The sequence below is a fragment of the Leiobunum rupestre genome, chromosome 1, assembly GCF_980474605.1.
Source record: "Leiobunum rupestre chromosome 1, qqLeiRupe1.1.hap1, whole genome shotgun sequence".
NCBI classification, from domain to species: domain Eukaryota; kingdom Metazoa; phylum Arthropoda; class Arachnida; order Opiliones; family Sclerosomatidae; genus Leiobunum; species Leiobunum rupestre.
The window spans coordinates 27283488-27297818 of NC_143384.1; the positions used below are offsets into that span (position 1 = coordinate 27283488).

Consider the following 14331-nt stretch of genomic DNA (forward strand, 5'->3'; position numbering starts at 1 on the left):
ATATGACTTTTCTCAGTCACTCTGGTATGGAACAATACGCAGAGGTATTCCTTGATTTAAATGAAACTTCTAATTATATAGTATAGATAATTGGAAATCGATGGGGCGGCGGAGTGGTTAGCACTTTCGCCTCGCAGCAAGAGGAGCCGGGTTCGATCCCAGCTTGTGGCACTGGGTGCAAACTCGGAACAACTCCTTCTGCGTTGAGTTTGCAAGTTCTCTCCCCACTGGTTTAAGGGGTTTTCCCCCGAGTTCTTCGGTTTCCCCTTCCATAAAAACTTGTTGAGGTTAACGGTAATAGTTAGTGTAGGGAGCTGTTGGCTCGATCTCGTGGCATGCAGGGCTTGCCACCACCCTCCTACGCATTGTAACTCGGCCACCTGAATTAAGGGCTTCAAAAGTCGCATGATGACTTAGGCCTAAGGTGGTGCCTTGGGTATTAGCCTAGCTGATTATTATTATTATACACACTTAGGAATATAGTATAGATACATATACTAACCCAAACTTATGATACTTCATAGGACATTTCATTGGTCTACTGGATTATGTAGTACAGGTTTAAAAATAAAGGATTTTATAATATAAACAGAGCCGTTGTGACTGAATTTAGAAATTATTTGTTCTACAAAAATAATGAAAACCATATGCCATTTCGTTCTCGTGTTTTCATGGTTATTTGCACAAGTTAACATTTATACACGAGGTTGTTGATCAAATAGTTTGGGACGAGATTGGAAAGACACGTTTATTGTATACATCGATCGATTATTTTTTGCGGGTTAACCGCCGTAATTAAATCAATATTTCTTATAACAAAAATGCCTCTACTACTACAAAATATTTAATGTGATATTCCTTTTTACTAACAAGCTTACGACCCGAGGTGTTACACACCGATTTCGTTCAAACTCGGGGGATTGGTATACCATCATGTAACTTGAAAAATCCTAAACGGAATTTATTCAATGGGCAACGGTTTTGCCAGGGTAACGAAAAATGTTTTTGACAACTCAATTTGAATTTTTATCAACGGGATTTCCATGTAAAAATCTTGAAATATTTAAAAAAATTGAACATTGTGTTTGAACAATTATTTTACTCAAATGAAGTTTTTTTTACTTATCGGGTAATTCGGGTCATTTTGAAGAAATGAACGAAAAATTCGGTAAATTCAAATAAAATTTGGTAAATTCGAACAAAATTGGGTAAATACGATTAAGTTTGAGTAAATGCAAATAAAATTGTGTAAATACGAACAAAATTGGGTAAATGTGAATACGTTTGGGCAAATACGAACTAAATAGGTTACATGAAACATAATTGGGTAAATGCGAATAAAATTGGGTAAATGCGAATAAAGTTGGGTAAATTCGAATAAATTTGGGTAAATTCGAACGTAATTGGGTTAATGGAAACAAAATTGGGTAAACGCAAAAAATTGGTCAAACGCAAAAGAAATGGATAAATGCGATTAAAGGGGCTCCAAAGTTCGGTGGCAAAAAAAAGAAAATTGAGCTAGCTTTTCATTCCTCCAACCCCTCACTCGGCCTTGGTAGAGGCGGGCAGAGTCAACCGTAAATTTCGCACTTTACTGACTTTACGCACATTTTGCCACCGATCTTTGGAGCCCCTTTAAGTTTTTGTAAATGGAAATAAAATGGGGTAAATGGAAACAGAATTGTTAAATGTGATTAAGTTTGAGTAAATGCAAATCAAATTGGGTAAATGCGAATACGTTTGGTTAAATACGAACTAAATAGGTTACATGAAAACAAAGTTGGGTAAATGCAAATAAAATTTGGTAAATTCGAAAGAAATTGGGTAGATGGAAACAGAATTGGGTAAATGCGATTCAGTTTAAGTAAATGCAAATAACAAAAGTTGAGGTTTATTCAAAAGTCTAATTTCCAATAAAATACAAGCGCGCTGACGTCGGCTCACGTGGTTGACGAAAGTAGATCTTGCTTTCACGAGGCTCGAAGAGAATCAAAAACTCGTCTTGACCGACTCGACATATAGTCATTATCCCTAAGTAGAAATAAATAACATTGTTAATATAATACCCCATTTTAATTCCCCTACTGATGTGTGGCCCTTGGACATAAAATGTAAGCCTGCTTTGAACTCTAATCAAAGTTAAATAAGTATTTGTTTTCTTATTTAATTCTAAAATCTAAAGAACCATGTACTATAATACTATTACACGTTGTCTAAGCCTTTTCAAGTACCAACAGCATAAGCAGACAAAAATTCATAAATAAAAGAAAATCGCTTACCAAATTTAGAGATAAAATGAATAGATGTACTTTAATTAAATCTTGATCAATTTAAAAAAATTAGATTCGTTTTATTAGAGTAGTTGTTCACAACGTTTAAATTGCGCCGAAAATCGACCTAGCGTTGTAGCGCACGCGTTTCGCCTGATTTGAATTTCCTTCTGCTAATACATGAAACATTATCAGTAATTCAGTAGTTCTGAGCATACAAGATGGAGATCAATCCCATTAACGTCGCGCAGTGTTTCAAAGAATTAGTAGAGTTGGAATTCCCATCTTATACTGCTACCACTTTTTGCAATGAAAAATAATATCTTTTTGCCAAGGAAATTATCAAGAACATGTGTAATATATTTTCAGAGTGCACTATACTTGAAGAAGAACATGTAGGTAATTATATATTCTTTATGTAAGCAAGTGTAGTAGAGAAACAGAACTAGACGTTAAAATAAGATTTTTATTTTTTTCTTAAATATTATAATACATAATATGATTTTAATACCGTAATATTATATTTTCATATTTATATTACTCATAACATAAGTAACATATTACGTATAAGTATTTAATTTTTTATTATTTTAAATAATTCTTTTGTTTCTTTTTGACTAAAATTTTTAATGTTACCTGGTGTTACTATAGTATTTTGTGGTTTTTGTGTTTGTAAACAACTCTACTTTTTTAGACGTTATCTGTGATAATATTATAATTCATTGCGCTATAAATTCGAAAATCAGTTTTAATTTATTTTTGTTAATTGCCTTAAATAAGCATTAATTTCGGACTTTTAAAATTTTTATATTTATTTATATTAACAAATTTATATTTCTAATAAAAAGATTTATATTTTATAAATTCATTTAAAAATTTTGCATAAACCACTAACGCCCCTACACTAACTATTTCCGTTAACCTCCGTGAGTTTATATGGAAAGAGGAAACCGGAGATCTCAGATAAAAATCGCTTCAACGGACGGGTTGAGAAATCGCAAAATATACGCAGGAGTCCTTCTCAGGTTTTCAAACGAGTGCCACAAGCTGGTATCGTACCTGGGCAACTCTTACTGCGAGGCAAGAACGCTAAGCATTCTGCCTAACCTAACTAAACCCTATTCTAACCTAACCGATACTAACCTAAGCCAACCTATTCTAACCTTTCCACCTCACCTAGGCCTATAGTAAAGTAAGTTCGTAACAAAATCAAATTTATTCAGTTGTAACGTCAAATTTATACTTAATACTTTATATTTATACTTCATGTATCACATTTTTATAATACATTTATTTATATTAAATTCCCAATTAACCGAAACCTGCCATTGGCTATATTTTGAGAAAAAAAAACAAGCCATAAAGTTTCATATAAACGTAATTTGGTCGTCTAAAAGTCCAGACAAAACCTGACAATTATCTTTACTTTCGATCTTAATACCGCCTGTAGAAGTGTTTCAACCACAGCCGACCTATGCGAAGGGAGAAGTACAGGCTATCCATATTTTCTTTTTCTTTTAAACTACCGGTATAGAATACCACTCAACTGAATCGCCTGGATGTTCTCAAACCAGCAGTGAATGCTCTTGGAGTAGCCCATTGCCATTTTGAATGACGAGGGCGTTGGCCTTCCACACGAAGTGACTGACAATTGTTCAATTAAGAGAAAAGAGGAGATTTTGAAAATTATAGATAAATATCCAAACTGAGCCCTTAAAACTCTTCAAGCAAATGGCTGCAACATTGAATTTACAAAAAAAAAGATGGGAAAATCAAATAGCCTCTGGTGGCCTTTATTCATAAAATAACATTCGAAAGGTTCCAAGAAGCCCAAGCAGATTATAAATGTATCAGAGACCAGCATTTGCAACAATGGGCTATCCAAGCTGCACCTACGTTCAAAGATCCAAATTTCAATTTTAAAGGAAGTGCACATTAAATTTTAAACTTTAAAAACAGACATTGCATATCGTGCCGAAAAGTCACCAAACTCGTAAACAACGGCAAATAAGGGACATTAATGTTATTTCGGAATCTGCAAAAGAATTTCAAAATATTATAAAGGCATCAACACCGAAATACAACCAAGAATGTATTTTAAATACTGATCAAGCCCAATTTTTGTATGAGCTTACGGCAGGACGCACACTAACTAAAAAGGGAGATAAGTTAACCTTGGGATACGCTAGATCCCCAACGAACCTTATGACGCACTCTTACACAGTTCAGTACGTCATTAACATGGAAATATTGTAGGGGATGTTTATTTGTGTGTGCAAGAACGATCAGGGCGATTGGGTCCTGTAGTTCCGGAAATTTTGTTTGTCGCACCTAATGTCTCGGTGACCTGTAGTGTTTCGGGAAAACTGTCCACTTCCCACGTGTAATATTTTCTAGACAAAATTGTCCTAAAAAGTGTAAGCGATGATTTCTTTATCGATTTTGGACTCTTGGTCAGGACAGACAAACCAATCTATATACGATAAACGATTCGGTGTAAACGGTAGTTCGAAATGCGAGTTAAAGATAATCCCAGAAAAGACAACATCTATTTGTCAGCCACTAGACACCACTTTTCAAAGGCAATTTAATTTATTTTGTGAAATATATTTTTTCAACTGCGACTCTGAGTTTTTCAAATGATAACCCAGTAGATGAGATCACTTCGAGAAATAATATAATTAGACTTCACACACTGCTTCATAACCAATTTACGGCACCTATTTTCAAACCTATAAAGAAATATTCCTGGTTTTCTTCAGGTCTTTGTGAAGAAAAACCTTTATTTTTCTCCGTTAAAGAGGGTTGTTTTACTTTTGAAAACAATGATTACCCCTTAGTTTAAACGGTCAATTTTTAGAATGTGACCATTGTAGGAAAATATTTTGTTTTACCTGTTTCTATTACGACTATCATATGCATTTTTAGAATTTCGTTCTGTTGATGTATGTAATCTAATTTTTCTTTGGATTTATTAACATTTACCCGCATTTTATCGCATTTACTTTATTTTACTAGCATTTACCCAATTATTTTTTATATACCCAATTTTATTTGAATTTACTCAAATTTACTCGATTTCCCCAAACTTATTCGAATTTACCCATTTTTGTTTTCATTTAACCTATTTAGTTCGTATTTACCCAAATGTATTCGCATTTACCCAAACTTATTTGCCAAATTTTGTTTCCATTTACCCAATTTCGTTCGAATTTACCCAAATTTATTGGTATTTATACTCATATTTTCTCGTATTTACCCAAATGTATTCGCAATTTACCCAAAGTTATTCGCATTTACCAATTTTTGTTTTCATTTAACCTATTTAGTTCGTATTTACCCAAACGTATTCACATTTACCCAATTTTGTTCTTATTTACCCAATTGTATTTGCATTTACCGAATTTTTCGTTCATTTCTTCAAAATGACCCGAATTACCCGATAAATAAAAAAAAACTTCATTTGAGTAAAATAATTGTTAAAACACAATGTTCAATTTTTTTTAATATTTCACGATTTTTACATGTTAAATCCGGGAGAGAAACATTCAAAGTGAGTTGTCAAAAACATTTTTCGTTGCCCATTGAATAAATTCCCTTTAGGGTTTTTCAATTTACATATAGGTCTACCAATCCCCCGAGTTTATCAAAAGCGTTTGTGTACCAACACGTTGTGGGAACTAGTTATCATTTGAATACAACACTGAGAAATATCTAACCGGGTCATTATTTTCTGCAGACCAATGATCTCACAATTGACGTTCTGTTCATGGAAAAATAACTATCTTATTATATAAAAGAAAGAGACCAAATTAAGCGGGAGAAAGGTAAATCCAGTGCTGTATAGCGTGGCAATTGTTAGCCAGTTTTTGGTTCTACACCGTTTGAAAGATTTCCTTACACCTTAAAAACCCCAACTATTGGCAGCGACAGGAATAAATACCGGGATACAGACAGCTTACGCTGAGATTTTACTTGTTTTCGTTTTCAAACTCCCTCAATGACTTTCAAAAACTCAACAACAAGTGTTCTTAGGTGCATAATTTTGACTTAAGCAAAAACCAAAGTTTTTTATTATACGTCCCTTACAATAAAAAGTACCAACTTCATATTATAGTCTAGTAAAAATAGGATATCACCAATTCATATAGTTTTTTTGGGTGACCTTATAGATTTTGTGGAGCAATTTCAAGTGGTGAGCTGCGTTACCGCCGGCATCTTGGAAAATGGCAGCTCAAGTCTATGAAACACGCTTAAATATTTTTAGTATTAAAGATACAAACTCTGGACTTGTTCATTCGATTTCTAATGATATTTTTAAAACACTTACGTTATGTTAAAACTTGTTTTTGATTTTTCTTTGATATTGGCCCTTTAAGAATTTAACATATTTAAATTGTAAATATAACTTTGTATCTTTATAAGCTTTTGGCCGCTTTATTTTCTTTAGCGACAAAATCTGTTTAAAACAAAATGTATTGAGACTATTCGCCTTTCAAAATATATTGCTTTTTATAAGACACGCGCTTAGAGAGAGTGAGCGAGTGGAAGTTTGGAGTACGCAATTTTTTGGCGCGAAAAATTCGAATATGGCACTAGCTTTTAAAAAGATAATACTATCGGCATGGAGGAAGCACGTGACTGATACTGCGTTCAGTCAATAGGAGCGGACATCTCCATAGAAGAGGAGGGGCTCAAAAATCAAGTGGCTCTGCCGAACGCCGGAGACAGTAGCCCCGCCAGGATTTTTTCGCCAGTAGGCACTGCGTGATTAAGAGGCCCCCATAAAAAACTCCTTTGTAATTTTTGTTGTTCTTTAACTAGCCAAATTGTATATAATTATTTAAAAATGTTATTATTATTAAATCATTAAACTTTTTATTATTATTAAATTAATAAAAATGTTATTATTATTAAATTAATAATTTTTTTATTATTATTAAATTAATAAAATTTTTATCATTATTAAATTAATAAAAATGTTATTATTATTAAATTAATAAAAAGTTTATTATTATTAAATTAATAATTTTTTTATTATTAAGTATATTATTTACAAATAAATATTACCAACTATACTTTTAATCGAAGAATTCCACCCTACGATTACCTCTTTACCCAAATTGATCAACTACTTATTTAGGCTTGTCTCCCCCATTGTTAAGGGGGAAGACTACAGTGGCCATTGTCTAGTTTCGCGCTATTTCAAGCTGAACTGTTTTATTGTTGTGTTTTAACTTATTAAATTAATATTGATGTGTAAAACAGCCTCTTGTTTAGTGCTTAAAATAATTTTGACAATTTTAAATTTCAAAGTAATCTAATTATTACGTTTTAATTCGGACCCCCGGAGCTAAACACGTTGGGCAAGCGCCCAAACTACCCTATAGTAGTTGACCTCTTGAACAATAATTTTTCTCACTAAACTTGCTTTTAAATCATGACATTTTTTTATCAATATCTAATATTGCAATAAAGTTTCCCCTATTCCCAATATTGTCGGCGGTTGTGTAAGTGTTCCCCTGAAGTGCTAAATCTTGTTGGGCACATAAAATAATCACTTCCACGTGTGTAGATAGGACCTCTCTGTTTCTAATAACGTCTAGTCTATGGTGGTCGTTAACCTGGCAAACTATTGATCCACGGGATTTGGATTCCATGTAGTATATGTACATTTTGTAGGCTAGTTGGTGAGAAGATTTGTTGGAAGTGAAGTGTTCTTCGAATTGTGTCCCCATGTTTTTCCAATCCGAAAATCCCTTTAGAAATGCAGTGTTTCTACTGCCTAAAAAATGACGGCAACAAAAACAATACACTGCATCCTTTGCAACTGAATATTCAATCATTTGATATTTGTCATACCAAGAAGAATTGAAACCTCGATTTTTACCGCCAATTAATCTTTTAGGAAAAGGATTTAGTTTAGGCTGAACTGGAAGGCAATCTTTATCTAGACTAATATCCCATTTATTTTGAATTGGACACGTTGTTTGATGTATTTTGTGCATGGTTAGAGTTGGGGTTTGCAATTACTTCTGCAATTTCTCCTTCATGAGTCAGTTCCATTTCCATATCAGTACTGACGTTTGGAAGAACTTCAGCAGTATTACTAAAACAGTGACTGTTATCAGTCTCCAAGGATTCTAAACCCTTTCCCAATTCTTTGAATAGGTTTTTCTCAGAACTTTAGTTATGGCTTTGCGCCGACGATTTCAAAAAACGTGCCATTGCACCTTTCTGATTACTAACGAAACTATCTTCCCTTTTCCATTTTTCTCATTTTTGGAACCCAGATAAAAATTTTCTGGTAATCATATTTGAAAATGCTACTATTATATGTATACTAATAGCGAAATAACCTTAAAAAGGTTTAAGAAAATAAAGCTTAGTTAAAGCTATGTAGTCTTCAAACAGACTTTTTAATAATACCAGCTATATATCAAAGCCCTGAAAAAAGCGGTTTGAATATTTTATCTAGAATAGCTAATTAGCCTTGAAAAATCCTTTTTGAATAATTGATCTAGAATAGCTAATTAGCCTTGAAAAAGGCTTTTTGAATAATTTAGCTAGAATAGCTAATTAGCCTTGAAAAGGGCTTTTTGAATAATTTAGCTAGAATAGCTAATTAGCCTTGAAAAAGGCTGTTTAAAAATTAGCTTAAAACAGCTAAATAGCCTTTAAAAAGGCTGTATTGGCAAAGTTAGTCTCGGAAGAGACTTAGAAAAAATTTGACTGGGAGAGAATCGAAATTGAGAACTACCTGTTTGTTCAGGAGCAGAAAACGAAATGAAGAAACGCGCGTTATCTGGGACAAGTTCGACCACCGAAGGTCTAGGTCCTTTCTCTACGATCAGTGGTCACTGATATCACGTGATTTCGCAAAAGGGACAAGGAGTAAAAAAGAAAAAACCCTAATCCCCAGGACGCTCTCTATTCAAAGTAGTGACTGGTACGATGCTTTACGCTGCGGCTTCGACTTCAGCTCCGCTGGTATTTCCCTTCGTTTAAGCGTTTCAACGGTTTAAGTCGTATTAAAGAAATCCAGTTTCTCACTTTATGCCCCCTTTTGTAGAATTCCTAGAAACTAAGCTTATGTTTATTGTGTTGCACTGAGATAAAAATATTGCGTAGAAATTACATGGAACTCCTGGACGCACAGTAGCCAGGAATGTTCTGTATTTTTTACAGAAAGTTTCGTAAATATCTTTTACTTGAGATTCCGGTAATTTATACAAATAGCTCATAGTAAAATTTTCAACCAGAATCATTGTATTGTATACAACTGAAATAATAATTAAAATTTCTAACACGCCTGTAAATTTTACGGAATTTACATTTAAAAACTGCGTGAATATAGCCAAGAATTATTATATATTTGATTTGTTCTTACTACCCTTTTTAAATTACGTTTATGTACACTAAACATTTCCGTAATTAATTTTTAACCAATAAGGTAGTGTAATTGGAAACATATTCAATAAATTTGCTAAATATATACCAAGAGACATAAACACGTGCACAACTAAGTAATGCAACTCAATGGCTCGGAATCCAGACACCTATTAAACTTAGTTCAAACCACAAACACTAACGCTATGAATTTGCGTTTAAATGTGTAAACATTAATTGGTTTTCATTTGATGGGTTATTAAAAATATGACTCCATTGGTGCTTTTACGAGATGTCACTAAAAATCTTTTCTTCATATTAGTTGATTTAAAACAAATAATGTATTTTTATGGATTATTACTGTTTGGTAGCAATTCAACTTCGACAACAATAACTACAGGAACTAACTGTATTTTAAATACCTTAAAACGTCTTCATTTTTTACTGTAAATACATAGTAATATGTATTGAACAAATATGTACATATATAACTTTTCTAACATAGAAACTACATGGCTGTCCTTTATTAAAAATATCTGAAACAAACCTCTAATTTTTACTATAAACAAATAGTAATATGTACTGAAAATGTATGTATATATTACAATTCAAAGATAAATACTACATGAAGTCCCTGCATTTTAATTACCTAAAACTTCCTGTAATTTATACAGTAAATATTTCTTGAATATAGTAATTTAAACAGTACAGTACTGTATTAAAAAAAATAAAGAACGGGTGCTGTAAAATACTTCTGTAAATTCTACAGTTTTTTCTCTCAGTGTGGTTGGAGCTAAGTTATCACTGAGGCGAACAGGTGGTTTTTTTTTGCTTTTTTCCTTGCACGACGGACTTCCCCGTCCCAGGCCAGTCTTTTGTCATATACTCTATATCAATGTTAACAGAGTACACTTCCAAAAGCAGAAACCACAGAGTTCGCTGCCTTTGTTTGTGTACTCAAGTAATATTGATTTCGAGTATAGGTGGTTCAAAAGGGAACGTTTTGTAAGGGCAATTTAGGACTCTTGGAAATTGGAATTGTGCCTACTGCTGGCGGGGGCACTGGCCGGAGACACGAACTGAGTCTAGCGGACGGGAATTTGTTTTCATAACTGTGTTGCAGTTCTGGGACTTTTTAATAATTTTAGTGTTTGTACTAAATTTGAATTTTTCATATGATTTTTAGTAAGTGTCCAGGTTTATTTTAAGACTACTTTCATAATTTTCCCTTAATTATTTCGCTCGTAATCTACTTTTAAAATCGACCATATTTTAAGGCGAGGAAATGAATTCCCCGCTTTTGGGACCTGTATTTGTTCTAGGCCTCGGTTAAAAATCATTGCGCAATAATTGAAAGAGGCTGGTTCGTTACTCGTTTGCACGTATTGTGGTGTTTTAACTGTGAAATGGAAGACAAACTGAGCTAATAATCTAAGTTGAATGATGAATCAAGTTAAGCGAAATTTTTCAATAAAATAGAAAGTGTGAGTTATTAATCGAATGGGTTTTCCTATGGTTTAGATATTATTACATTAAATGGGGTTTAAGCTTTGTCTTTCACAGATGGAGAACATTATCTTATTTCCTATTTTTTCAGTGTTCTGCTTTAAAAAAAGCGGCTTCTTCATTCAAGCAATGAACAGCCCGGTTAATTCTAAATCTAGTATATATTTCTTTTACTGCCAATTGGTTTGCCAAACACATTCCTATTGGTAGTAAAATGTTATTCGCTTCTTGATCTATCTTCCAGATGATCTTGGCTTTTAAGTTTTTTTGGCATAAGGTTGTTGAGATTTGTTCAAACAGAGAATTCATTTGCATGATTGCGTGAGCAAACTGAGCGGTTGGGAAATTTAAGGATCCACTGTCAGATTCTGAATTAGTAACGTAAGACTTAAGTAAAATTAAAATTTCATTGTCAGAAGTCATCTTTTTATCCGTCTTTATCAAAGCATCTTCACAAACGCTGCACTTGTGGTTCTCTACTAACCTTTTTGCAATATAACCAGCCACGTAGGTTAATATTTTGTGCTCAGATTGTTCAAAATTGTCAAGCCAGCAGATTTGATTTTTGACGGTATCATAAAAGGAAATATTATTGGATTTTTTCTGGTTCACTGGTTGACAATGTGTTGTTTTGTAACAATACATCAAGTAAATGTACAATATTATCTGGTGCACCACTACAATTTGTAACAATAGTTGAGATGCGTATTTCACCTTCATTTTCTGAAAATTTGTAGGCTCTAAATGTTTATTGGATAATTTGGGAGCTGTTCTCTAAGCTGATTTCATATCTGAAAAATGAAAGTCTTCTATATGTTTCCAAGAAACTGTTTCTTTACCAACTTTGAAATCGTTTTCTATGAGTCTATTTCTTAATTATTTTAATAAATGTGGTATATATCATACGTGAAAAATATCTTCTCCTCTTTGTGTATGATATATGGTGTTTCTTCTGTTATGTTGAGTCTATTGTAGACTGATACATTACTCGTACCTTGGTCACTGACTACAAGTTTAAGGTTATAGCCTATACTTCTAACAGTTTCAATTACCTCCATTAATTTATCATGAAGTAAGTCTTTTTCAAATTATCTTTAACAAAATAGTACGCAAGAGGTTGTTTCCAGTGATGACTTAAGCCAGAAAGCATGAAAACTGTGTAGTCAGTGGTTTATATATCACCCAAGTCAACAAATCCATAAAACAGTATCTTTACTACAGTCATATTGTTACCACTCATACAGTGCTATTTCCTCAAAGCTTAGTACACACAGTTTTTCTTCTTCTGACAAAACTTGGAATTTAGTTTTGCGCAATTCTACAAGTTGTGGCTGGATTCCTGGTTGAGACGGGACATTTTCTAACCATCTCCGTAGTGTTCTTGGTTCTGGCAAAAATAACATTTTACTTAATACTTTGTACGCTTTTGGGCCTTGATAAAATAACGCTTAACAATTCTGTTTCTCAGCTGTGCTATACGCTCTTTCCTCTTGTAGTTTTCTTACTATTCAATCTTAGTTGCATTTTTAAAAACATTTTTCCAGTTTCAGGCAAGTTGGGGAAATGGTTTTCAATGAGACCTTCATTTAGCTGCAGCTTTAGTTTTTACTTTATTTTTTCCACGCACATTTTGACGAATTTGATGTTTTAGTTTGGTTCGCATCTTCCTAAGCGTATTATTATGGGCATAATTATTCTTTTCTAGTAGTGTTTTGAGTTTAAAAACTTCATGATCAGCATTATAATCTATTTCGACTGTTTGCTATGGCTCATCAATTTCAATGTTATATTTTTGCTCTGTATCACCAACGTCCTCCATTTGCTCTCTGTCACTATTTTCCTCCATGCGCTCTGGCTCATTAGGATCCATACTATAATGAAAAGGTGCCAAAAACATATCCTCAACTATTGAGGCTGTTGTTCTAGATGTTTTGTCTTCATTATCAAAGAAAGTAGGCACCGCATTTGGAAGTAGTTTATTCCTAATGGAGGAAAGAAGTTTGTATGACTCAATCACAATGAAATTTTGAATTTACTCAATTTTGGTAAATAAGTACCTTTTATTAACATTCATAAAGCATGAATTTTCAAAATGAAGGCCACAAAAGCGTATACTTTTTGTATAATTCTTTAGGTTCCTCTTCAATTATCTCTGATAAAGAACTATTTCTTATCCATCGCAGGCACCTTCAAAATCAAAAGAATTTAGGCGTAACAAAAATGGGTAAAAAAAGATTTATTCGAACTGAAATATGGTTAATATTACCTCTCTTTTGGTTTTGGGAAGCGAAAAAAGGATAAATATCGACGATTAAATCTGTTACTATTACATTTAGGAGCTTTACATCTTCTTATACTCCACGCAGTTTCTTACGGTGCCTCCGCCATTTTTAAACATTAAAATTCGTCCGCTGACTCAGTTCGTGTCCACACTGTTCGGCAGAGCCTCTTGATTTTTGAACCCCTCCTTTTCTATGGAGATGTCCGCTCCTATTGACTGAACGCAGTATAAAATAACTTCCTCCATGCTTAGTCGACATTTCACACCTTATATATCTGTGCAAAGAACTATATAAGTGTCACGGATACAAATTATTTCCACCGCCAGTGCGAAAGCGGTATGTATACCTAGATCATCATTGAAATCGATAAATTTAGTCGTGCATCTAAGGCAATCACAGTAAAGTAATTTATACATTCAAAATACAGGAACCCAGGCAGAAATTTCAACAGTAGGGTAGCAATTGTGGCTTTCGTGGTAAACTGATGATAATAATTGAATGCTAACCTTTACTACGTGAACTACACATTTCAGGATTTTAAAAATTTTCAAACATTATATCAGTCAGTTTTCCGTTCAATTTTGACGTTCTAATAATGTACTAACAGTACTTAGACTATATCATAACTATTTTGTTTTCTAAATAAAGAATTTGTCTCGAAAATTTTTAATTTCAACGTTTTAGATTTTTAGGTGATAGCTGCGCAATGGATAAATATTAATATCACTACTTCTAAGTAAATCGCTGAACAGGTTTTATTTAAGTGTCTATTCTCGATATGGAAACGATTAAAACTATTGTTTCTACAAGCTAATAAGTAGTTCATACGAACACAGGATCATGGTTGAATTACTGCAACAAAATAAGTTGAAACAGATTATTTT

At 33.2% G+C, this 14331-nt stretch overlaps 1 long non-coding RNA gene across 1 annotated transcript; it reads right to left on the reverse strand.

Moving 5' to 3' along the window:
• Positions 1–12603: 12603 nt before the first annotated feature.
• On the reverse strand, positions 12604–13531 carry LOC149962011 (uncharacterized). The gene is made up of 3 exons (XR_016480709.1): positions 13432–13531; positions 13223–13352; positions 12604–13147 (listed from the first exon to the last, which is right to left on the reverse strand). It is a non-coding gene; the product is annotated as an uncharacterized LOC149962011 (long non-coding RNA).
• Between the last annotated feature and the right edge of the window lie 800 nt (positions 13532–14331).